A 26,596-nucleotide genomic window follows, 5' to 3' on the forward strand; every position below is an offset into this window, starting at 1 on the left:
GGTGAGGGAGGAGATCCTTCCCCTCTGCTCAGCACTGGTAAGGCCACCCCTGGAGAGCTGTGTCCAGTGCTGGGCTCCCAAGGACAAGAGAGACAAGGACAAACTGGAGAGAGTCCAGTGAAGGGCCACCGAGATGGGGAAGGGACTGGAACGTCTCTCCAGTGAGGAAGGGCTGACAGAGCTGGGACTGTTCAGCCTGGAGAAGAGAAGGCTCGGGGGATCTTCTCCATATATATGTAACTATCTGAAGGGAGGGTGCAAAGAAGATGGAGCCTGGCTTTTTTCAGTGGTGCCCAGGGTCCATCCGGCTCAGGCTGGCCCTCCTTAGAGTCATAGAATCATTAAGGTTGGAAAAGACCTCCAAGATCATCGAGTCCAACTGTCAACCCAACACCACCATGCCCACTAAACCATGTCCCTAAGCGCCTCATCTACACGTCTTTTCAATACCTCCAGGGATGGTGACTCAACCACTTCCCTGGGCAGCCGGTTCCAATGTTTAACCACTCTTTCAGTAAAGACATTTTTCCTCACGTCCAATGTAAACCTCCCCTGGCACAACTTGAGGCCATTTCCTCTCGTCCTATCGCTTGTTACTTGGGAGAAGAGACGACACCCACCTCGCTACAGCCTCCTTTCAGGTAGTTGTAGAGCACGATGAGGTCTCCCCTCAGCCTCCTTTTCTCCAGGCTAAACAACCCCAGTTCCCTCAGCCGCTCCTCATAAGACTTGTGCTCCAGACCCTTTTCTGCACACGCTCCAACACCTCAACATCCTTCTTGTAGTGATATTTTTATATATTATATATATATACACGATATTTTTATATAAAAGGAGTGTATTACCGCATTTCTTTACAAAGCAAGCAAGCTATAATTTTTGATAATTTCTGATCCCAAATAAATCTGTAAGCTTGGCAAAATCCAAATAAAAGCCACTGCTAGCTTTTATGACAGAGCACCAATACCACTTCCAAAGTGCACAAGGTACCCTGAGAGGGACAGGGATGGGAGCTGGTTCTGTTCCCCTGGATGCTTGTGACATTCCTACAGTCACTGCACAGACATCACTGCAAGTACACTGCTGTTACTTCAACATACTGCAAATGAGTGAAGCAGACTAGTACTGATAATGATTAGACATCTATTAAATCCTGACTTTTGGTAGGAAAGAAGCTCAAGAATTTTCAGCTCTAATTCAAAAGCCAATGCAGTAATTTTCTGTCATTTCACTGTGTTCATTTGACATTCCAATCACAAAAAGTAACCCGACAGGAACCGCACTTCCATTTTAATATAAATTCAAATAATAACAGCACATCTATTGCTGAAGAGTGATTAGTACCAGTACTTCCATTAAAAGCTAAGTGGCACAATATTACTGCTGAAGCTCATCTGTCTACTAAAGCTTGCAGAGTGATCGCCTCCTACAGACTCTCAAAAGTTATAAAACTGCATTCAGTATGGAGAGTGACTCTGCACGTCATCTTTATAACTGAGTGGGTTTACAAAAAAAGCCCTTGTGAATTACTATCTATTAACTCAGCAGAGAGGAAAAAGCCAGTTTGCACTGATTCTACTGAAAAAAATCAAGTATCTTTGGTTCCATTAAACCAATGATTAAACTATTACATTCTAGGAAATCATAATTTTATGGTTAAGTCTAATACACTGAACGATTTAAAGCACAGAGTCTGGCTAGGGGACGTTCTGTACAATGCTATGAATATTCAGCAGCAATTTGAACCTTGCGCTCCCCCTTGTGCCACACAACTAAATTACAAACAGAATAATTTTGTTTTTTCTTCTCTGGCTTGGCTGGTGGGAATTTTTGGTGAGTGGATCCAAGAATGCTGATGGACAATGGGCAGCCACTGTGGCCCATCCCTGCACAAACATTTAATATCATATATATTCATTCAATGTAACACCTGACTGAAAAAAAAAAAAGATTAAGGGTATGTAAGCACAAGGGTTTTTTACTTGTGCTCAGCTCACAACAGCATGAATATTTCTTAACCTGACACTCGCATCAAAATGCAGCTGCATCTTACTGCATGTAATACACATTACATGCAAAATGAAGGATCTAGATTAATTGTCTTCATGGATCCCTTCATTTTGACCAAAACACAATTTGTGACATGTTTTTCAAAGAATATTGCTTTTTCCCTGAACACGTATGGAAATGCCATGTAACTTGAGGCATACAGTCCAACGTAAGAATGGTATCTGAAAAATCAAAGGTCATCTCTAGCCTTAGCATAACTGTCTAAAACAGAGAACGACACAGGCAATAACTATGTAGACAACAAATTAGACTGCTTCCAAGGACAGTCTTTGAGGCCAGCCATTCTAACCCCTTATTCCACATTTATTCTTTTATAATAAATTCATAACAAAAAGACACTTTCGTTACATTAGTTCCACCATGCTGTGGGTAACTAATGCTGACACCTGAGCACTCCAAGAATGACAATCATCCATTTCCATAACAGGGAAGCGTTTCTTCAAGCAAAGTTGCCTGTCTGAAATAGAGATAATATTCTCATAAGGATAATCTATGCCTGTACCTGAGTTTGGCTTATAAACCACACGCAAATAAAAACCTCCTGAAAGTGACACTGCGTAAAAACCAAACTAATGCACACATAAAATACATCTTAAAAATGTATTAAGAACTGCCCTCACACCAGAGATTATATTAAGTCAAAATGCTGCTCCCCTTAAAACCAAAGAGAAATTAGACTTGATGAGAGCGGGACAGGACCAGGGGGTTGAAGACCCTTTAGAGTATTTTAATAGCTATCATTTAAACGTTTGAGGGTGTGAGGCATAAGACACAGTCTGGCCAGTGTTTTGCCACACTTTGCAAACTTTAAAAGATGAGATTTTTTTAAAATCTTTAGAAATTGCCTTTGTATTGAAATATGAAAGAACTGTCTCTGTTAAAAGTCTATGGCCTGATGTTTTTCTGGGCCTTCAAGCATAGCTCTCCAAAGTGCTGCTGTAAACTTGCTCTTTCTGGGTTTGCTTTCTCTGGTTTCTGTAGCAAGGGCTCTCAGCATAAAGGCAAGAAGTTGACATGCAAGGTCTGTAAACATGTGGGCTGTAAGAGCAAGCTGTGGTTTTTTTCTCTTTCATCCATTACATGTTCTGCAAGCCTAGGCAGGCTCTCTGTGACACGTGACTAAAGGCACTGCCTTCCCTGGGCTTGCACAGGTATCAATCAGTGACCAGGAACCTCAGAATCCGATGGCACCAGCATGCACAGAAAACAGACCCCAACTTGGAGTTCTGCCTGCAAGGCACATTTTAATCACCAACGTCTACAGAGAAAACAGACTTCATGTGGTATGCTATGCCGAGTAGCTCCTCAGTCAGAGATATGCTCCTATATAGTAATTTCTGAGATTAGAAACACACTTTAACAGACAAACTGTTTTTCCAGTGTAGATATATGTAAAATCAAACCTGTACAGCAATCGCTAGCAAAAACTGACGCCTGGATAGACTTGAGACTGATACAGTGAGACAGAGACAACAGAAACATCGCCCATTTCCCCACCCAGTAGATAAACCAATATTTAGCAAATCTGTTTCTTTAGAGCAGTACTTATATTTATAAAAATGCCTGTAAATTTTTATCAGTCACACAGCTCTCCCAGAATTTTCTATTGCATGCTAAACAATTTGCAAAGTATGACTAGTCTTCAAATATACTCCTAGGTTTTTTTGAGTGTTTTGTTTTGTTTTTAATCAATACTCTCATTTTTCTGTTGGCTTCTATAATGATTTTATATTTTCTTCCCAGGCACAGGTACTGACTTGCACTGGGCTGAATGCAGATCCTCATGGAACAAGTACAAATTAAGCAGCCTCATCAGATGAGTATTCCTCATTTCCAATTTTTTTTCTGTGATCTTTTAGGCAGTCTTAATCCAGTGGATGTGGGCAGTGCTGATTTAATAATCACACACGGTTTTACTCAGAATGTTACCTGCCACTATGTCAAATGCCTTACAGAAGTCTAAGTGCATTAACAGAGTTGTCTTTATCAAATTTTGTGAATTCCAACAAAAATCTAGCATCAAGTCAGTCCGATAAGATCCCCTGTCCATAAACCAGTGGTGCCTGGAATTATGTTACCACCTTTTGGTTCTTTATTAATTAGGTCCCATATGGCCCTTTATAACTGCAATTATCGTCAAACTAACCAGTCTTTATTTGCTTGAGCTATCCCATTCATTGACTTTAAAACAGTGGCGCATCATGAGCTTTTATTCCCAGGTTTTCTAAGCAGTGTTTGAATAGTCTGTGTCCTTAGATGGACAGACACATGTCTGCATAAGCTGTGCTACTGCTGCCTGCCACAAAAGTCCATGGAGAGACACTAATGTGCACCAGGTAAGACCCTAGCTCAACACTTCAACTATGAGTGTATTTAAACCTCAAGCCTAACCTGTGCACAGACTGTGCTTGTGGTGATGCATTTTTTGGGAGAACAACAAAGAAACAGCGTAAAACCAACGACTGTTCTTGGCAACCAAATGTCGTCCTGTATTCACAGTAATTGGGTTCCCTTCCGTTCATCTTTTCCACCCTCCAAGCCTTAGCAAATCAAAACAGCTTCTGTTAGGACCGTATCTACTATGAAACTGCTGCTTTACTTTTACTTGTAAAACACATTTGTTGCAATTTTTCAAAATAATTTCACTTTAGCCTAACTCTGCTACTGTAAAAAATCAATGGCAAGACTCGTATTGAATTCAGGAGGGCACTTGTCTAAACCGGAGTGATTTTACCATCTTCTCTACTCCTTTCTCTGGGACAAATGCACCCAAGCCTCTGGTCCTTAGTGGGGAACAACTAACTGAAGCTCAAACATTTCTTTGTTCCCACACGCTGTTTCCAGTAAGGATCAGGACGAGGCAACCTCCCATTCCTAAGCACGGCTATTCTTTGGGTGATGTGATCAGCACTGGAGGTAAGACACTGCAAAAATAGTTAGATGATGTCCTCACAGCTACAAGTTTCAAGAAATTTGGTAAGTGTGCAGATTTAAATATTACACATATAAACTGGAACACCAAACATCAGCTCTCCAAAGGCAGCCATATGCTTACAACTTTTATATATTGACGTTGCAGACTGACTTACACAAGAACCACTAGCGATTTGAAATCAGAGCAAGCCCTGATAAAGTGTCCCCCCTCTGGGCCCAGAATTCAAGAGAGAAGAACATCCCTCCCCTGTGGTGTCACGGTGCTGTGATGCTCCTTTGTCTGCCAGTCACACAAAGCCTGAGGAAAACAAAATCCAGCAAGGAGCCAGGTGAAAGTTCAAATGCTAAGAGCAGAGAAAGCTGCTGCTGAGCCACCTTGGGACTCCAGCAGCATCGCTGCTGGCCGAGGACTCCCCGCAGTGCCCCTCTGGCCCTGCATGCCGCCCCCTGCACAAGCACCCTCCTTCCTTCCCTCTTAATCCCTTAATCACCGGGAGTAAGAATGTCTCAGCTCCCCTCTACGTGTGCCAACGCTTCACAACTAGAGTGTATCTATCACTATTTATAGCAATAAAAGATCGGAGGATAAATCTTGAAAATAAAGAATTTTTAGATTTTTAATTCTTTTCCTTCCTTATTTTCCATAGCAAAGCAGAAAAGGAGAAAAAAGAAAATAGAAAGAAAAGTGCTTGCAAAGCCAGGGAAAAATAAAATTACATTAAAATAATTTTTAATTTTCTTTCCTCTCTTTCCTCCAATGTTAAATCTGAAAAAAAAAACCACCCCAAAAAACTCCTTACGGAAAACTCCAGACTGGGGATTTTTTGTTATTGTTGGTGGTGGTTGAGCTTGCATATCTGTGAATTAAAGCATTTTGGGACCACATTTATCTCTTCTGTTGAAGATGTGTGTTAGTTTTCAAACGCTTGTCTTTTGATAAAAAAAAAGAAAAAACGTTGTCAAGTGCTCCCCACTTTCTGAATGGAGCACAGCAAAAAGCTGACCATTAGATGGCCTGTGCATGCATACTGAAATTAAACTTGTGAAACTTCAGCCCGAGAGTGTGTGTTTCTAGGAGATAAACATGTAATACATTATAACAAATCAAAGTTAATCTATTGTTATCTCTCTTTTATTTCATCAACTCTTTGGATTAGACTATACAGCTTCACTCCTACACACTATGAACAGAGTAGATGGAAAACCTTTTTTATTATTCTTACTTTAAAGAATACATTTTTCAAAGCCTGACTATAAATCCTTGGCTGGCAGGAATTACTACCAGAAGTATTGTGTAAGAAATATATTCTCAGCACAATGCAAAAGACTTTCATCACGGATTTGAGGACAGTAATGAAAACTATCATTAAACCTGAAACTGGGCAGACATTGCACCTTTCTAAACCAAGTCTAATAGCTTACTTTCATATTTGCATGTTGTTTCTTATTTGACATTTTTAGTTACAGAGCAGGTGCTTTTAGACATATTTTTAATGCATCTAAATATTTCTGCCTTTCATTGCACAGTATTCCTTTAAGTCTGAAAAGGAAAATGGCACCAACTGTACATCAAATCACTGCATATGGAACATATCAACAGTGGTTATGTTGCCTTCCTGTATCCGAAAACGAGTTTAAGCAGCAACTGTGGTATACTTGTCCTGAAATAATGAATCTTACCCAAACCGTGTGGGTGAAACAGTACAGGTGGGCAACTTCCCTGCCTGTGTGCAGGGGATGTTCCCATTCATACGCCTCTTTCCACAAAACTCTATTCTATGTTATTACCAGGAAAGATGAAACTGCACACTGTGTGGCCTGTCTAGCATGTCTGGGAGACTTTAGTAACTCTCAACAAGGCAATGATTGACCATCCTACAGTTTAGTGAAATGGGAAACATACCTACCCAAACTAGCTCTGTGTGCATGCTCACAGACCAAGCTACTGAATAACGGCATAGAGGGGTGTCTCGGTGGCATGTCACTTTGTGCTTCGTGTCCTGCTTCTCTATACTAGGCAATGTTAAAAGTAGATTTAGCGTGAACTGACAAAAAAGTTATAGAAACAGTGGATAAAAAGGACAAAGTCCACTAGGAAATTGCTATGAAATGGAATTTTTTGCCTTCATTTATTAATTTTCCTCAGCCTTCTCTCTTATTGTTCTTGTCCCTTTTATGAGCTCCTCTGGACTGTTGCTTTTCATGATATCTGCTGATAATTGCAGGCAGTGATGAAGTAGAGTACTGCTAGCAACTGGTATGCTGGCTCAATAATGCAATCTCACTTATAGAGAAACCCTAAAAAGCAATCTGTCAAAAGAATAAGCCTCCCCTTTGTCCCAGGGGCAGAGACAAGGTTTTATTAAAAAAGGAGGGGGGGGTTATGGGTGAATGTCTTTGTTGAGAATTTTTACAATTATATTTCAGTTTTCCTCTCAACACTGAACTGCCACTTGCTTCCACGTCGCCTGGCTGTTTTGCCTGTATAAACCAACAAAATGTTAACAGGCCAGTTTTAATATGAAAGGCAGATCAAATAAGGGACGACCCTTAGGCTGTAACCTATATGACAATCATTAAACAATTTCAGGCTGAAATTTTTCCACTGAAAAAAATTTCCACTGAACTCTCAAACACACCCCCCAATCTTGGTGAACTCAGCAAGTCTAGCAGGAAACCACCACACTAAATGGCCCACAGTAACATCATTAAATTCTCTGGATTTTGGACATGTATTCTGCATGTAGTATATCCAGTACATTAAATGCTCTCTTAGCAACTAAACAACCACTACTCACCAAAATGAGCTCACTCAGATTCTTAATAACAGATAGAAAACCCCAGATACCCATGGGAGAACATAATTCACAAACAACCACTGCATCTCTGACCTCTCATCCCTTACGAGGGATCTTCAAAAACAGTTCTAAAATACAAGTCTGGGAACTAAAATTCATAACTTCGCTGGACACTAAAAAAAAAAAAAAAAAAAATCACACTCAATATATATACTGGTTTCAAGGCACGTTATATTTCCCCATCTCACAGCTAGCCCCTTCATAAGATGCAGACAACAAATGACCTGTCTCCTCTTTTCTCTCCCTCTGCCAGAGGAAGTCCCTAAGGGTAACAATCCCCTCCTCCACCTGCCCCCATCTCAGAGCTACAACCTTTCTCCCAGTAATTTAGCTGATTTACATAACAGAGTGATTGCATATGACATTTTGGACCTTTGCTCTATTTAAGACAGTTACCCAGGAGCAGTAGACATTGCCCATCAAATTACTCCATGTAATAATGCATTTATCCAAGCACAGTAAATTGAGAACCATCTCACACTGCATTTCTTTGTTTCTTCTCAGTTACTCACATACGCAGTCCCCTTTTCTAATGAGGTCTGGGCTTAACACGGATAAAACACAGCCTTGTCTCCACCGTGTCTCAAAGCCAGATGCAACAAAAGCAAGTGAGAAGAATGACCACTATGGAGCTTCAGTTTGAGACAAACTCCTACTGAAGTCAGCAAATAGCATTTCAGTGCCATTTTAAATTTGACTGCACATGCTCTCTATGACCCAGAGCAGCGTTTGCCATTTTCAGGGTTACCCCCTGGACTGAGCTAGTTGATCTCTCTCATCATACCTTATTTTCCTGAAAAATAATTGCTCCATCTTCTTCCTTGACCACCCTGCCCTTGTGCTGACTGGTGGATTGGGACAGTTTTGCATCAGAAACACGTGCAGCATCTGCCTTTCCGGGCCTGTATCAGTAACCACTAGCAAATAACAGTAACTGTTCAAAAGAACATCCTCTGATTGCCAATAACCACTTCATTAATTGCAGTCCCAGATATCTTATTTAAATTGCTTACTTTAATTTACATGATAAGCCACTGTTCCTACAGGTCCGGTTCAGCCAAGCACTTCAATGTACAGTCTACCTACCTTGACATAATCCAACCGAATAACCCAGGTGACTTGATATAGTTAGATAACTGCAATGGATCACAGCCTAAGAACTGACATTGCTTTTACTTCTCCCTTTCCCAAATGAAATTCTATTGAAATCACCAATAACCAATTGAGGACAACGGATCTACACATGCCCCTTCCCACGATATGCTCTCTTACCCCTCCCCCTCAGTCTATAAATGGATAGACTTGGTGGAACATCAAGAATAGTCCTTCCCGAAATTTGCAACCATAGGCTCAAATGTAAATAATTCTGTGAATTTGAGCCACAGGTCTGTGTAAGAAAGTCTTGAGGATACAAATCCAAATCAAAGGGTCACTAATAGCGTGGCGTTTTTTCTACTCTGTTATACCCTCCACTAGGAAAGGAAGAAAGAGCAGGAACTGTAAAGTGGGGAAATATTATATTCCACTCCTCCTCTCCTGCTGGACTTGGAAATTTAAGAGAGAATTGTTCTAAGATATGGAGAGCTAAAGGGAATAATTCTTTTCTTGGTTCTGTTGATATGACTGCGGCACTTGCACACTATGTCATTCAAAATTCACAAAAGAAATTTCAGAAAGTTGACAAAGTCTCAGTGCACAGGACTGCAATAAGCCATTTTGCCATTCAGGTAGATAGTTTTGTTCAAGGATCCGTACTTCTGGGCTACCTTCTCATGCCAACTCTCAGCTTACTTCCCATGTGACTCAAATTCACACCCACTAGATTTCAAAAGAGATTCAATTCCTTTTTTATTATACTTACTTTCTATTTGTCTCCTTCACTCAGCCTATCAGCTCAAGATGGAATTTATGGCAATTTAATGTTGTGTAGCATCTGTTCAACTATAAATTAATCACTATCAGATAGGAATAAATGTAATTAGTTTCCTAGAGTACATCTTTTTCTTTAGTTGTTAATTACCTATATAGGGATCTGTGCCTTTCATAGAGTCAGCATAAGCACAACATCGAAACGTCATTATTCAATCTCTTTCTGAGAAAATATTAACCATCTTTATACTTAAGCAGCATTGAAAGTTAGTGCAAATATCTAAGTATTTTTAAGCTGGTGAAGACACTATTTTATGCACCATTAAATAAAATGAAATAAGCAAGTTATCACTATGTTCAAAGCAGCTAAATTACCGCACTATCAGATTATATTATCACAAGAATGATAACCATTGCAGGCAGACCACAGTCAGGACACCAGAATTCCACTTTCAGCTTTACAATGACCATTTTATATGGCCACCTCTGTATTTCAAGCACCTTCTTACAAATTCAGGTGACACTTATCCAACTTTGCAGTCTTTTGAGCAGAGCCCTGTAACTTCTACATGTGAAGTATAGAGTTTTGCATCGTCTGCCTTCTTGCTTAGCGTAAAAAATTTAAAACAAGTTGCTTGGAAATTAATTATTTATGGAGATGCCAGGTCAAAAAAAGAACATGTATTTCTAAAAAGCTGTTCAGGGCAGAAAAAATAAAACCCAACAATATATAAATACAACAACTTCTTGTAATGTTATACAAGAAATGGGTTTTTTTGAAAAAAAAACACAAAAGAAACCCTCAAGTCCAAACACATAACACACACCAATTTTTTCCCATGAAACAAGAACTTTTCCTGCCAGATTTGAATTTTTATGTGCATCCAGTAAGTGGACTTCTCTCTTGCCACAGGATCAGAAACCTGAGACACAGAAATCTTCCCCTTTCCTGAGGGCTGGTAATCTAACACCTTTGTATGTCAGATTGAAAGAAATGACCAAGGGGAAAGAATTCCTTCCACTGTCTCCTAGAGAAGTCCAGCTCTGTCATGACTACTCAGAGGGCACAGCTGATCCCTACAGGCCCTTTGTGGGAGGAAGGGAGCAATGGCTTTATGTCTGTCCCAAAGCCCCAGCAAGGACCTATAGAAGAGCAGGGAACTTTCAGGAATCCAATAGATGGGATGGAATCTTTGCATGAGGGGAACGTCACCCCATTTCCTTCCTCACTGTAAACAAATGCAAAATCCTTGACTGAGTCTCTGTAGTCAAACAAACACTGGTAATGCATTTCAAGGAAGCTATCAGCATGTAAACTAACAATGCCTAAACTATTAGCTTCAAAGGTGAATATAATTAGTAGGATGATATCCTGTTTATGCTTGGTTCACCTTATATTTATAAAAATTCTATACCAATATTGGTGGAACAATGGAAAAAGGGGGGCATGGAAGGGATACTTCTTCCCAGTGACACTAGTGAAGACTGAGGGCACCAGTTAAAATGAATGACTAAGATGGAAAATGAAGCAGAAAAAGCACACGACACTTTCCCTGACAGGAACACATTGGAAATCCGTATCAATAGGTCTCTGAAAGCAAAGCTCCTGCAGAAAATAAACGGAACGTAAAATTCAAAGTTAACTTCAGAAAGTGTGCCTTCTCATAACATGAGACACTGTAATGGTTTTCACCACAAACTGGTCCGAACAGTCTCTCCCCTAACTGCCAGAAGGTGGTAGTATTTCAAAATATTGGTATTATTTATGAGGAAATACACTCACTGGTTTATGAATTTTGGCTGTCTGCCAGTGCTGTATTATTGTATTCATAAGAGTTACAGGTCAGCAGCCACGCTATGGCATAATCTAGAGACTTGGGTATCAGAGGGACTGGAAAACATACTGCAGAGTCTTGTCATTCAAAACAGTTTGTTTCAGGGGGAAAATGTATTAATACCTGCTTGTCATTGGGGTAGTCTGACACAGTATCAAACGTCAATGATATTTTCTGGAATCTGCAAAAGAAGTTGAGTGAAATATTCTCAGCCCTGAGAACAGAGGTCTCTGTAGGATCACTAGAGGCCAAGTCTCCCAGTTGAAATGAACACCTCTTTACAAAGTCATTAAATCTTCCAGAGCTTTTTCTGCTATCTTCAAAAATGAATTCTCCAGTGAGGACAAAACAAATTTTAGGATGGATCTGTAATTAAATAAGGCTGCCAAAGAACAAGTCTGGCTCATGTTAAAAGTCAGTTCTTGGCATACAGTATCTGAGTATCTATCAAGGTAACCTAAACAAAAGCCATTCCACAGCAATGCTAACAAAAGAATTTTGAGCATTTTTTTCTCATAAATGAACAAACTTCTGCAAATCTTAGAACCAGGGTGAAATTGCTGTAGCCACATAAATATAGCGCATGTTGCTTAGACCAGATGTGGTTAGTCAAAGAAATTGGTTATAGCAGACAAAAAACAGATGTCCCAACCAAATAAATTAAATCCAATGCATTGTAGGATATCATAGACAGAAATGGTACTGCTAGCAGACGTCTTCTGACCACTTCTGCAGGTCCTCATTAGCGCTCTCAGGATGAGCAGAGGACAGGTGGCACAGGAAAATGGTCTTTTTGAAAACAAGACAAGAAAAGATCCTAGTAATTCCGTCAAAATGGACCCGCACAGCTGTGCCAGCTCACTTAACACATCACTACAGAATCTCTGTGAGTCAAATATCTCAACATGGAATATTACACTATTCTGTGTAATATTAAATTTTTCCTAAATTTCTTCTGTTGGTGGAGATGGATGGGGTGAAGGAGGGAAATGAGGACAATGGCTGTGCCCCCCTACCTGTCCCACCCATGGAAAGCTCCTTCCATTCTGCAGGTTTCCACAATGGCCCCCAGCCCTTTGTCACAAGGGAGAGCTACAGGAAGAGCTGAGGAAGGCAGCGTGGCCTGAAGCCACTGGCCACGTCCTCTTCCTAGGGAGCAGAGAACAACGTGCACAGATCCTAGAGTCTTGAAGGTTTTCCCACAGAGACCCAGGAAATATCTCCACTGAGAATCCCACTCCTGTGTAGGTTTGTGGGGAGCAAATAAGTTATTTCATCATGAATCTGAGAAAAGCTGAGTGGCACTGTCCAGGTTTGACCCACAAAACTAAGCACACTGGGTACTACCTAGATGCTCTCACTTTACTAGTCATTTGTTATATGCCAGGACATGCAAGTTATTCTTTGCATAGTTAATCTTTCTTGAAGACCTAATGACACTCCTTTTCTAATACCTCCATGTATCTACCTACTGGCAAAAGAAGTGGAAAACCTGTCACACCCCAGAGCTGCACATATTTATGGTCAATAAAATACTTGGTAGAAATAACTTCCTCGTGATTCTTAAATTTTTATTTCACCCCTAGATCTTTAAGAGACGAAGTATGGCAGAAGGCGCCTTTAGTATTCAGGGGGGGAAAAAAAGAGTTTTTACAATGGCACCCCAGGAACCAGAACAACAGTGTTGCCTTTATTCTGATGTGATCTGTGCAGCTTGAAAACTAATCTAGAAAAACCCAAGTACTATTAAAAGGAAAATATCTTTTCTGGGGGAAAATAATTCCTTAGGGCTTGATACATAGGAAAAAAAAAATCAAACCACGAATTATATGAATCTTGACTACACTTAGAGAATTGCTTGTATGCTTCAAAACTCTTAGCTCAGCTCTGGTCAAAATCCAGTCAGAAGGAATGAGGCTGAAAAATAAAAAGCTACGTGGGAGATCCCTGGTGAATCAAAAGCAGTCTCGTTCCAGAAAGGAGGAAACAGCCACCCTGGGTCTTGGCTTCCACCACAAATATGTGGTGGGGTATACTTTAGGAACAGAGTATAATGGTGCAAGACTAAAGTTGGTTGTACATAGTGTAAAAGTTTGGCCCTTTAGGCATGAAGGAGTACCCCTGCAATTTCTAGGAATTAGAAGCAAAAAGACAGAACAAAGTAAAAATAGTAGGAGACAGGCCAGTTTAGACAGTCTGATGTGTAATTCAACCTGGCATTGTCACCTGATAGAATCCTCAGAGAAAAAATATTAAGCATAGGGGAACATTAAATAGTAATTCTATGTTTGGGTTTTTTCAGTGTGCAAACACCATCTTCTGTTGACTTTTTTCCTGGGAAACAGAATTTCTAGTGCTGAGCTAAACTCTGCCCTGTCTTCTAAACATACACAAATAAAATCAACACTGCTCTATGGTGTTGAAGACAGCAGATTTTGGCCTCCTTTTTTTGCACTATGAAGGGTGCTACACCCCAAGTAGGAAACTGTAAAAAGGAACGAAGAATCTCACAGCTTTGCTGTTGGCTGGAGTCAGAGCCCAAATGCCTGCTCTCCTACTTCCTCACAGAGAATATAAAGTGACAACATGTTCTGGACTGGACTTGGAAATGTCAGGCAATAAATACACTGCAGATGTTGATTTCCCTGGACTCTCTGTAGGACCGGAGAGAAATTGTGAGTCCCTCACTAACAGGAGCTTACTTTTTCCACAGTAATGTCCTATAAAAAGATATTTATTAGATAATGAATTGCAAGGGGCTGTCAACTGAAAGTGCTCTCTCATGCAAGTGGTCACGTTAGGCAAAATTTTATTTTGGCCATTTAATCAAAATCAAGGAAATGAGTTTATATGTGAATTCTTCATATAAATCTCTTTTCTACTGTCTGTTTCCTCTCTTTCAACAATTTAGGGTAGAATTTCCGAAACCATCAGTAATGCTTAATGCTCAATTCTATAGCAATACACTATTTAAACATCTGTATCTCAACCTTAAAAACTACATTCCTTGAAAAGATGCTTACTTTTTTTTTTCTAATCAGAAAACACTGTTAGCTGGCCTCAAATTTACTACTTTCTCCAAGCACCTCTTCTCTGTACTGTAAGCAGTTAAGAATGTTTTTATTTTGTTTTATGGTGCATTAGCAGGGGGAAACAGTAAGTAAATAGAAAACTAAGATGAAGCTCCTTTCCCATGCTAAGTCTGTCTGCCAACTCCCTATACCGACATTTTAAGGGAGCAAATGTGAAGACCAAAGAGAGTTCAGTCCTCACAGAACTCTCATTTTTTTGACTAAGCCAATTGCCCCAGGTTGCTAAATATGCCGATTCAGATGAGCGCAAAAGATATTGTGGGTGTATTACCTTCATATAATGTATAATCAATGAAGCGTACTGCTTTTATCTCTACTAACAAGCCTGACACCTTGAACAGCATCACACTGAAGTAAGAGGGACCTCCCTACGAGTAGAGGTGGCAGAACCTGCTCCAAGGCAATGCCCAGTGATGCTCATGGACACAGCCGCATAACCAGCACTAAGAAGTCTCTCCTTCCTCCGAGGTGTTTATGATTCAGAAACCAAATTGGTTCCCCTGCTGTGAGGGGGAAGAAAAGACCATCTGTACTACCCCTTCACAAGGTCTAGCACATGATGTTATTGCCCCTCATTGCCACTCACCTCCCAACTTTTTTGAGTGCAGACAGAGCAGGGAGGAGCTCAAGAGCTGCTCAAGGGCTAGCTGCTCACTACCCTCTCACCTCGTCCCGAGCTGGAAAGCAAATGCCACATTCTCAGTGTACATCAGGAATTTCTGGAGTCTAGAAGTTGCAATCCAGACAGACTTACTGTCACAGCCTTGCCACTTGTTGCCTTACACACCAGTTACGAACATTATGACTCTAAATAGCTCAGAAAGTGTTCCTGCTACATAACAAGTAGTTCTGTGAGCAATGGAACTAATGAAGCCTTTCGCTTGTAGATTTTTTCTTGTCTAATAAAGCTGAACTCACCCTGCAGTTTTTCAGTGAATGGAAATACTAATATGATTTCTCTCTGCTTCCTATTCTTACAGGAGTTGTAGAGCTAATATTGTTGAGACCTCTTCCTTTCCATCAAATTGGTTGAGACTGGTTCAAATTTCACTGAAGTTGTCCAAGAAATGAAAAGTTAAGAGCAGACAGGAGAACACTGTGTTATTGCAAACACCTTGTTTCTGTAGGAAACAAAGCCAAAAACAAGAAAGAAAAAAGCAAGCTTTTTTTATAACAATGCTTAACTGCAGGGAAAAACCTAACTCGGTCTAGGATCCTTGTAATGCCTGGCTAGTTCTGCTTATATTTTAAAAGCACATTTGTTCCAAATATTTAATAATTGTGAGACTGTGTTAGAATTTCCACTTCTGAAATATTTGATTAGATCTTAGTGATTTCAAGCCAGGTCAAGGAATATTGCATGAAACCCAAATATCTGATTTACTCTCACACAGCAGGGACGGCACCTTTGCAGTCAAAGCTGCATCAGCACATGGACATTTTTAGCACTTTTCAGTCTTGGCAAATTATTTTAAATGAGAAAATTTGCTTGTATTTATCAATGAATGGGATTTAATATAAGAAAACCAGTAAGAAGATGGGATTACCAACATGTGTGTTGGGGGGGATGCTAATACCAAGAACATTTTGGACGAACAAAACCTCTGCAATTTTTAGCAAAGCACCATCCCATGTACATATAAATGAAAGAATGACCGGGCCTTCAAACGTTGCATATACTATGCAATGAAATTACGTTTTTATGAAAATAGATGGCTTAGCCCTTGTATACGTGTTGTAAAAGCACTCTCACCTGACTGCTTTCAACATAAAGGCTTGACTCATTTGGCTGTGAGCTACAAAATTCTTCTCAGAGCTGGGGGGGAGGTGGAAAAGGGGCATCTGAATGAGGCAGCACAGTGGTGTTCTAGTATATTTATTTAGGTACTGCTAAAGTGCCTGTTACACCAAATGACCATCACTCACTCATATTTTACTTCTTAACAAAGGACAGCAGCACTAAGAAGAGAGAAACAATTACAGGGGGGAAAAAAAATGGGGTGCAAGGCAGGTCCTCTCCAGATTGTTGCTCTCCTGGAGGACAGAATTTCCTCTTCTCTCTGAAAGTCTCCATTCCTCCTCCTTCCCTTCACATACCCTAAAGGCCTTTCACACAAATGGAGTCCTTTTCTGATTCTGGCAGGCAGCTGAGCTGCCTGTTCCTTCTCCCATACAAAGCCCTCGTATATTTGATGGAAGCAAGAGGCAGAGGAAAAAGCTGACAGCAAGTTCTGCAAAATAATTTTTCCCTTTCCCTTGAAGAACTAGAGCAGACTGGGGCTGATCTTGGGTGAGAAGAGTATATATTAAAGTAAAGGAGAAAATCAGGATAATGGTAAAAAAGGATTTATGGGCTTGGGAGGGAAAATGGTGGCTGAGCTGCTGAACTGGAATAAATGATCATAGTACCATTGACTATAAGAGTTTATCAGCTTTCCACCAGCTGAGGAACAGCAGTATTTGCAGTAAGGCAAAGGGAACTGGGCTTGTTTGAAAGGGCTACAGCTTTCAGGGAGTGATCTATGTCAAGTGGACTCAACCTGCCCTCACCACAATATTAAAACACCCCATCTTTCCCAGCCACCCAAGTTATGAACTTCTGAACTGGCACCAGTGAATTCTGTGAGGCTTTATATAACAGATGAAGTCATGTAGCTAAGTTATATCTCAGTTATCCCAGCACATACTGAAGGCCCCATTCCCTCACCTTGTACCATGTGTAATCATTTATGCTTGTCCAAAGTGAGGCAAATGTATAACTAAAAAACTGTGGTTGCACCTTGTGCAGATTTTCTGCTAGTGTAAGTGACTGGGAATTAGCCTTTTCCTTCCTTTCCCCCAATAATTAACAATATTGTTTGGAAGTTGCACTGAAGTCACATACGGGAAGTCATCATTAGATTTTAGAAACAGACCAGAAGTCAGAATTTTAACATTCCTTTTCTCCCTGAGATGAGAAACTAGCCTACAATGCAGAGATGGACAACACCTGTGATGCAAAAGCAAACTGTTCACATCTTGTTGAAGCGCAGATGAATGGTGGAGCAGAGGATAAGATCGACGGGAGATGCAAGACACCACAGAGTATATAGCGCGCCTAAGTGGATTCATTACAGCCTCTTCCCAAAGTGAAGGTGTTAGAGCGAGTGTTCGAAAACACATGCTGATTGTGTTGGCAGATTTTAAACTAGACAGCATGAGCAATCTAAACTAGTGAAAAGCACAGGAGAAAAATTAACATATGGCAAGGCACAGAGAAAGAAAGGGGGAAGAACAAGCACCTTCAGCTAGGCACAGAGCTGCTAATTCAACCCTTAGGAAGGAGCCCTCTCTCTGTTCTGAGAAAAAGTCCCCTGAACAGGGGGACATTCAGCATTCTTGAAAGGGAGCATGAATTAGCTGGAGCAAGTTTATGGGCTGCATGCTGGCTCAGATGACATGGAGAAGTACGTACCTCAAAGACACCTCTGAGTTGGAAGAAAATCCCGTGTTACTCAGTCCTAGCAACAGCAAAGTCCTTTTAACTCTGGGGGAACTGGAAGCATATGAGCAAAATAAACCAGCAAGGGTACAGACAAGAGTACGCTGCTTCCAATGGTGTCTTCCTTGCTGCCCAACCTGTCTACCTGCACCTCTCCTGCCAGATGTGACTGCTTACCATGACAGCAGCACAGTGGTTATTAGTGCCATCACCGCCTGAGCTTGTTCCCATTGAAATTTTTTCAACCTCATTTGGACCATTTTGCCTGAAATGGTTTAGGCTGCAAAAGAGACCAAAGGTGGGAAAAAGGCAGGGTTGTTATCCTTGTTCTAGTGATAGGAAATTGAGGCACAGGGAGACTAAGTCATGTTTACGAGCAGGAATCATATCCTAACTCGGAGCTGGGCCTGTATCTCCTCAGATCCACACCGTACTTTAAACATCAGACTTGCCAAACCCTTATTCTTGAACCCTTATTCACATAAGAAGGAAGAAACACAAACTTTGATCATTTTTCTGAAACTCTGACTCAGGGGAATTATCACCATACACCACTGTTTCTCCACCCTCCCCCTTGTGCCTTTTCTCTACACAGGCCAAGCTCCATAAACAAAGAAGTTTTATCCGCCAGTTTCGCTCAGCTCTGTGCTTACACATCCTGCTGAGTGTTAGCATCAGGCCCTGGATGACAGATTTTCCTAACGATTGTGAACAGATCGCTGCGGCACAGGCTGCTGCAATGTACAGGAACTAGACTTGGACAATTAGAAGTTTAGCAATTCAGAGGCAGCTGTAGATTGTAAAAACAAAGCCAAGAAGTGAGTGAGCAACTGCAAACATCCCAAGGAAGACTATATTGAAAAGCCATTTCAGTCTTAATCCTTTTATACGTCATTATAAATTGAACTCTTTCCAGGCTAACAATGGGCTGCTTTTTTTCTCCTAGGGTGATCTTAGCCAAAAGTGCTGCAAGCTTTCTCAGAATTATTGCTTCATTGAAAAATAATTTCATACAGTCACTCTATTAAATAAGCACAGTTCAGCTTGGCCCCTTCACTTCAAGAGAAGTTGCAGGGCAGAAAAGTATCTTGAATTTTAGTATGAACTAGGTTACTGAAGATTTCAGGGGAAAAAGAAGTATATTTGAATCTGGCATACATACTGCATCAGTGGCACAACTTTCAGTATCTAAAATCAGATGACAAATTTGTACACTTTTATCCAATAGGACCAGAACGCCAAAATATTTATAAAAACAACTAGGGCATAAATATGTATCTTAAGGGAGAGAAAGAAGTAAAGAGCTGAAGAATATGTTATCAATATATCTTCCGCACTGTTCTGCAGTCATTTAATGATGTGACTGTAACTGATGACAACAGTGAGAGTGATGGACAGCCAGGCACCACTACCTATACAACACTGTGATTTGAGCAAAAGGTCAGATATGTGAAATATAGATGACTAACTCCATCAGGACTTACACTAATGCAATGCTAGGACATATATTTCTCCTACCTTCATGCCCCTGGTAGAATATATAACATAGAAAAGGGATATGCACCGTAAATCATGCAAAGTACCCAAAAATAAGTCTCAAACTGTTTCCAATAGGTGCATGTAGAAACTGGAGGTAAAGATCAGAAAAGTCCTTGGCACTTAAAGGGATGAATTTTACCAAAAACACTGTACTGAGTAGCCTTAAATACTTTTTGAAAAAATGAGCTGACTTCTCGGGGCCCTCTGCCAACCCTATTTTCTTCAATTCTACCTGTGATAAGCAGCTTTCAGAAGGATTAGCAGCCACTTTTCCAACTTAAATTACAACCAGAAAATATTTTATTCTCACAATACTGCATCCTCACTTATTTTCAGGTTCTCACTTTCTCCACGGTTCTAGGTAGCAATACTACCCCCCAGCAAGACAAGTGTCTAAGGCAGTGCTCTGAGACACAGTCATTGCTTTCCCACCAATTCTCTTCATGGAAGCACAATGCAGAGCCTTCAGTAGATTCACTGCTGACTCAAAGCTTGCCTGAATGGAACAGGATGATCCATATTAAAACTTCAGGACCTGACTCAGTTTTCATCTGAAAAGACTTAGTCTTTCTACCAACTTGTTAGCAGGCATAAAATGGCATGAATCTGTGCCTGTCAGTGGAGATATATTAATTTATAGCAGTTGAAAAAGTGGCTCATGAACTTCAGCGCAGATACTTTTAATTAGCCACTGGTGCAACTGGGACAAGAACTGAGCTCTTTCAGAAGCAAAACCCACAAGTGATTCCACTGATCCAAAAATGCCTGGCATTCCTCCCTCATCATTGTTACATCTGGCACAGATAAAGTATGCATGTGATATAAATCTTTCTCATTAATGTCCTTCAGGAATAAGGGCTACTGAAGACTAAGGATCATAGTAGCAATCACACAGTGGACCCACTACTTAGGGGTTAGGGAGGAAAAGTCTGCTCTCTCTAATGTGACAGGGCCACATGCACAATAGCGCAGCTACTTGGGCTTGTGTGGAAAAGGGGGAAGATACAGCCCTGAAAGAGCAGAGGGTGAAGAGTTCTCTCTCTCAAAAACCTGTTTCCTATGTACAGTATAAACTTCAAAGTTCTAGGGAGAAGAGAGTTGGTTATATTGTTCAGGCTGTGGTGAGGTTGCTGGGATTTGGTAAATAAAAAACATTTTTACAGCTCATTAAGTGGAGCTTTGGGAAATGATCTCATATCCGTTTTCAAGGGGCTGTGGGAGAGCTTGCATTGTGTGGTGGGTCAGGGAAGCAGTCATTTCAAACTAAGGGTTCGGGGGAAGGTATATATACTGGGCTGAAGAACACTGGTGTGTAGCCGCCTTATTTTACTGATACGGTGGTTGCTAACATGTTACTGCTTTCACTTGCCAGATTTGAATGAAAGAGAATCATCAAACAGGCTGGGAGGATGGGACAATATAACTGTGGCACTTTAGTTGATTCTGCAAGACTAGTGAATTACTATCATATTTTCTCTACATCATACCAAAATCATTTCCTATGCATGTAGCTGAAATTCCCATGTGTACTTCACAGGAGTGTTACCAGCCTTGCAGGGCTTAAGGGACAGCAATCTTTCCATTACTTCTTTATACAAACTTACTAAAAAACCACACACATCCTCTTCCTAACAAATACAGAGCACTTAGTGTGGGCCATTACTCCAAAGCAAGCTGTGCCCATGGGTCAGAGCACCTCTCAGTAGCACTCCTTCAACCCAGGAAATCCTGGCTTGCACAAAAGGAGACACAGATGTAGTGGCAACTGTGGACATCTTCCCATTTCCCCCTCAGAAGTCTCATGTTTGGGGTTCAAATTATTTTAGGGTCTATTCTTTGTTTTTTAAAGATGCGCTCTCATCTTGGAGAGACTCCCAATTACAGGCAGTGCTATTGAAAAAAAATAAACCATTTGCCTTTCCTCTCCTTTATCTTGTGCATATTTTCAGGGAAGGAAACAGACAGACATTTCTACTGCTTATTTCAGCCTTACTATCATTTCTTCACTGGGCTTAGGAAGACAAATTGTCACCTCTATGCCTGGCTTTGGCCAAGTATAGTAAGACTTTGCACTGCCCTAAGAATTTCTGTTTTGATTGCATATGTGTGCTTGCAAGGAGCCATGAGCTGCTCCAAGTCACCGTGGAAAGCATTGGCACCTGGCAGTATCAGAGGAAGGAGAACAAACGAGATGGTGAGAATGGCAGAAAAGCCATTGCCTGGCACTTTCTCTCTCTCTTGCATAATACTTTCTAAGGAGCCAGCTGTGCAGAGCCAGAGGTGCTGAGCAGTTGGGTTTATGGCACTGGAGAGTAATAGCCACTTTACCTCCTCCAAGACAGACTTAGGGCAGCTGGCCAGCTGGAGCACTCTGATTTACATTATTGACTTCAGTGCCATGTCACTCCTGATTTAGGACTTGATTCTGTACTACTGCAGTCAGCTCAGCCCTTATATGCTGAAGAACTGGATTGTAGATGGGTATGAAATTAGTCATACAAACTAGAGAGATCGTAGCATCCCTTTTCTGACCTATTTGTCTTTAATATCGTTAACACTACATCCTGAACATTAACTCACTGAAGAAATTTTAATGGCTACATTTTGGTCTAGAAATACTCCTAGAATTTATGGGATTGAGTAAATTGCTGTCTTTCAGAAGGAAAAACATAATGTAACTACATTCAAGTGTCAGAATAACAGATAGTTTAGAAGAAAGACACTAAACCGGCTGAGCAAGCAAAGCCTGACCTGTTATGTGAGCAATTCTTAATCCTGAACGGATTTTAGTTTCTCAGTAATGTGATGATAGATGGGAACATTGATCCCATTTTCAAAAAGGGGAAGAACAGACTCTCTCACCTTCCCTGCAAATGACTTGACATGGTGACAGAAGCAGGCTGAGACAGGACTGAACTCACTTCTGAGTGTTCACCCAAAGCCCTATGTTCTAAGCCAGTATTTCTTGATTTTTTTCAGGCTGGCAATCTTTATTTGCAGCTAGCAATTTTCATGAGCTTCCTTGCATTTACTTTGAAAGCATTTTGAAAGTAAGAAAGAAATGAAAAGTTAGGGTATTTGTGTGAGATTTAAGAGGCTGATACAAGCACTTGATCACGAAGAACATGGTATGCAGTGGCTGAGAAGCAACCTCTGCATAAACCTACTAATAGTTTCCTTAGATCAATAATTGTCCGATCATCCAAATATGCTAATCACCAGTTAGGAACTGCTACATTAGGCCAGTCTTCCCATACTACTAAACCATAAAAGCCTGAATACAAAGTGTTCTCACAGAAACTGAGGCCCACACACACTCGGACATCCGGAAGCTCATTTTGATCACATCAGGGACCACTGGTCTGACAAAACTTCTTGAAATAAGAAGTCTCCCTCTCTGTTTCCAATAGGCAGTCTCTGAACTCACACAAAGAGTTAGCCACACCATGGTCTGGATTCATAAGTTGAGGATAAACTTATAAAAAACACAAACACACAAGAAAAAATACCTCTTCAGTCCTAATTGGACTCTTTCTCCTGGAACTGGCTGACTGATCTCCACCTGACCTCATGCCAATAAAATCCAGAAGACTATCACCCAAGGCACTCTTACAATCAAAATCTGAAAGATCCTTATGAGAAACTGCATTAACTGAGACAAGTGCTAGAACACTGTAACTAAACTCCAACTACTACTAAATATCTAATCACTTAATTACACCCACAACCATCTTTTTCATACTGCTTTAAAGATCATATGAATTCTTTGAAGGCTGAAACACAATGAGGAAGAACCGAGTGTTTCCATATCGTTGATGTAAAGAATACCCCTGTCCCCACCTCTGTATACCTCTGAGCTATTTAAGGCTCTGCACTCAGTACTATCAGGAAAGCAGAAAAATCATACCAACACCTTTCTGTATGGAAGACTAACTGTGGCCTTTCCAAGTGTGGAATTCTGCATAAATCCATGTTTCAAACCACATATAAAATTGAGAATTACACAGGGAAGTAAATAGATATTCAATAAAAGTGATAACTTCTCTCACTTCTAACATTTTAAGTAGTTTTTAGTTTCCTTTGAGATTTTTTTCTTTTTTTTAAACAAGAAACATTTTATACATTAGAGTGAAATCTTTTTTTCCCTCATGAAACAGCAGCTAATTAAGAACCCTGCAGGAGTGCCAAAATGTTCAAGAGTTTACAAGTATGTGAAACAGTCTCGTAAGGAATGCACTGCATACAATCTCAAACAATAATGCAGAGGGCTTGAAAGCTAGCAAAGATGTCCATGTAAAGTTGTAAGTATTTTTTAATTCAAAGTCCGATGTTAGCATTGTGCTTGAAAGAGAACAGCCAAACCAATAGGGTGTGCCTGGAATTAATTTATTGGAAGGAAATTTGCTGATTGGCAGCAAACAGGATGAAGTTGACAGCCAAACATTTTCTGGGGCTGATTCAAAGAAATTGTTCAGGACTTGGTTAAGAGTCTCCCCAAGGAAGAAGTCTGTCACTGCTGATTAGTGTATCAAAATGATCCTGTTTCATTGGGTAGAACGAATTGGATTAATCTTTATATTTGGTAAATGTCCCTCAGTACTTTTTTTTTCAGCATGGCATGCCATGCACATGTGTACCTTCAGAAAGCTTTCACATAAGATGAGTTTTAATTCTTCAATGTTGTTCTTAATTCTTAATTGCCACAACTCCTTGTAGCTCAGTGCCAAGTCAACAGGCATCAGAAAGTGACACACATGCTCACTTGTCACCTCTATCAATGTCGCCTTCTGTTATCTACCTGCACGTGCCTTTGTGGGCTGCCTGCTAATCTTTCTAAGGCTATGAAACTCCGACACAGACAGTTCACACTGTCAGCTCTCAAAACAGAGGAAAATGTTACTTAACAGACATGAGGGAAATAGGAATGTGAAATTTATGCCCAAAAGTTTTAGGGCATTTCTCCTCCCAATGCACAGCTTCACTGTTCTTTCTTCTTCCCATGTATGTGAAAGTGGAAAAAGAAAGTTATAGCAATTAAAGGATGCTACTCTTAAAAAAAGCAAACAACAAATGAACAAAAAAAAAGAAACAAGTGTAAATATTTTTAAAAGTAACTTGTGTGCAAAACTGCAACAGCACTGCTGCTTGAGCAACAGTTCCACACAGATCTCAAGATTTATGGGGGGAAAAAAAAAGGCAGGAAGCCCCAGAGAAAAACAGGAGAGATGTTTAGGTTTGTTTTGGGTTTTTTTTAATACTTTTGTCATCCCTTTTTTCACTGGAAACTAATAAATGTTCTGAAGAAAAAAAGTACCTGCTGGTATCATTAAGAGACTTAAACATGGCAAGATAAAACTCCCTGAAGTCAAAGCAGCTATTTGTGTCAAAGAAAACAATACAGTAATTTATATTTCCACTCCCAAGTTTTATGTTACTGTGGAAAATTTGGTCCTTTAACAATTAATCATAAATCAAAACACTGACAAGGTATTGGTCTCCTATTCCGTTGAGAGAGAAGCGGAATGTATATCAAGAAGCAAAAATAAGAGCTTGCTTGCCAATGTGTCAGATGGAAGCCGTGTTAAGGGGATCGCTGTATTTTCTACCACAACAGCAATATGGAATTTCTGATTCAGCATTAAGCTAATGAACTGGATGACCAAGTGTCAAACTCCACAGACTCCATTTGAAGCAAGCTGCTCTCTTAGAATACTTAACAAATGCAACCTAAGTGCTGGTCATGGAACAACTTCGATCGCACTCTTTGTTTTACAGGGAGTGTCAAGGGAGGTGAGTGGAGAAGACTTTATGTACAAGTAGGGAAACACAAAGCACTGATAACTCCAAGGGGACAGGAAAAATGTAGGACATGAATTTTCCACATGAAAGATGGGCAATTGTGTTCATTTAACTAGTGATCACGCTTAAACAGCCAGAGCTGTAAAACGCTGGAGCCTTCAGACAGAAATTCTGAAACAATTCACCCTGACAACAGGGCAAATGAGAACTTAAGAAATAATTATAACATGCCTGTTCATATCAGCTGCAGGATAAACTTTTGTAAGAAATATGTTTAGTTGCTACCACTTCACGCTGCATATTTACCTAGTTGACTTCTTGCCAAAAAAGAGTGTATGACACGGGACCTTTATTTTTATATAAAACAGTTATCTAGTCAAAGAAGGAAACATTATTCCATATGTAGGTAACTAATTTTTGTAAGAAGCTTTCCAGGTGAAGAATTAAAGGTATTTGGGATAAAAGTGGAAGGATTTGTGAGAGGTACTTAGTACTGTCTTCTCACTCCTTCTCAAATGGACTGAAGGGTGACTGGTATCACGCAGAACGCTCCCTTCACTGCCACAGGAGCTCACTTAGTACATCCATCCACCAGTGGAAGGCCGAGGGGTAAAGCATGTGACAGTTTAGAGTTTACGTCAACACTTGCCCCTTCTGCAAAAAACACAGGAATTTATAGATTGCTCTTATTCATCAAGTAAATTATTTTTAGGTTTAGGGTTTGGGTTGGTTTTTTTTTTCCAGAACTGGTATTTTCAGTCCTCTGAAAAAAACACTGCAATTGTGCACATCCTGCAGAAAAAAAACCCAAAACAATCTGAATAATAATAATCACCCTTCCAAACATGCTCCACCAGCAAATGGTTTCTTGTTTTAAGGCAGCACATTCACACAATTCAGGTTTGAATACTTAACACTAAACACCCATCTAGCATCAGTATGAAATATTGCTGGCTGCCTAATCTCCACATCTTTTTCATACCTAGTGACTCTGGTGGGATTGCTGAACTGCTATAGAGGTAAGAAGTACAGGACTAATGCGTAATCTTTTTCTTTCCAGTGGAATTTTTGCATACAGTTCTTCTTACAGGCTCTCACAAAACAAGCTATAATTTCACT

At 40.3% G+C, this 26,596-nt stretch overlaps 1 protein-coding gene across 2 annotated transcripts in view; it reads right to left on the minus strand.

Annotated features, from left to right (window-relative positions):
• The window catches only part of LOC103926019 (glypican-5-like), a 405,545-nt gene that overhangs the window by 193,447 nt on the left and 185,502 nt on the right, over positions 1-26,596 (minus strand). The window lies entirely within an intron of this gene.

Source organism: Pygoscelis adeliae, unplaced genomic scaffold (genome assembly GCF_000699105.1).
Source record: "Pygoscelis adeliae isolate BGI_AS28 unplaced genomic scaffold, ASM69910v1 Scaffold552, whole genome shotgun sequence".
Classification (NCBI taxonomy): domain Eukaryota; kingdom Metazoa; phylum Chordata; class Aves; order Sphenisciformes; family Spheniscidae; genus Pygoscelis; species Pygoscelis adeliae.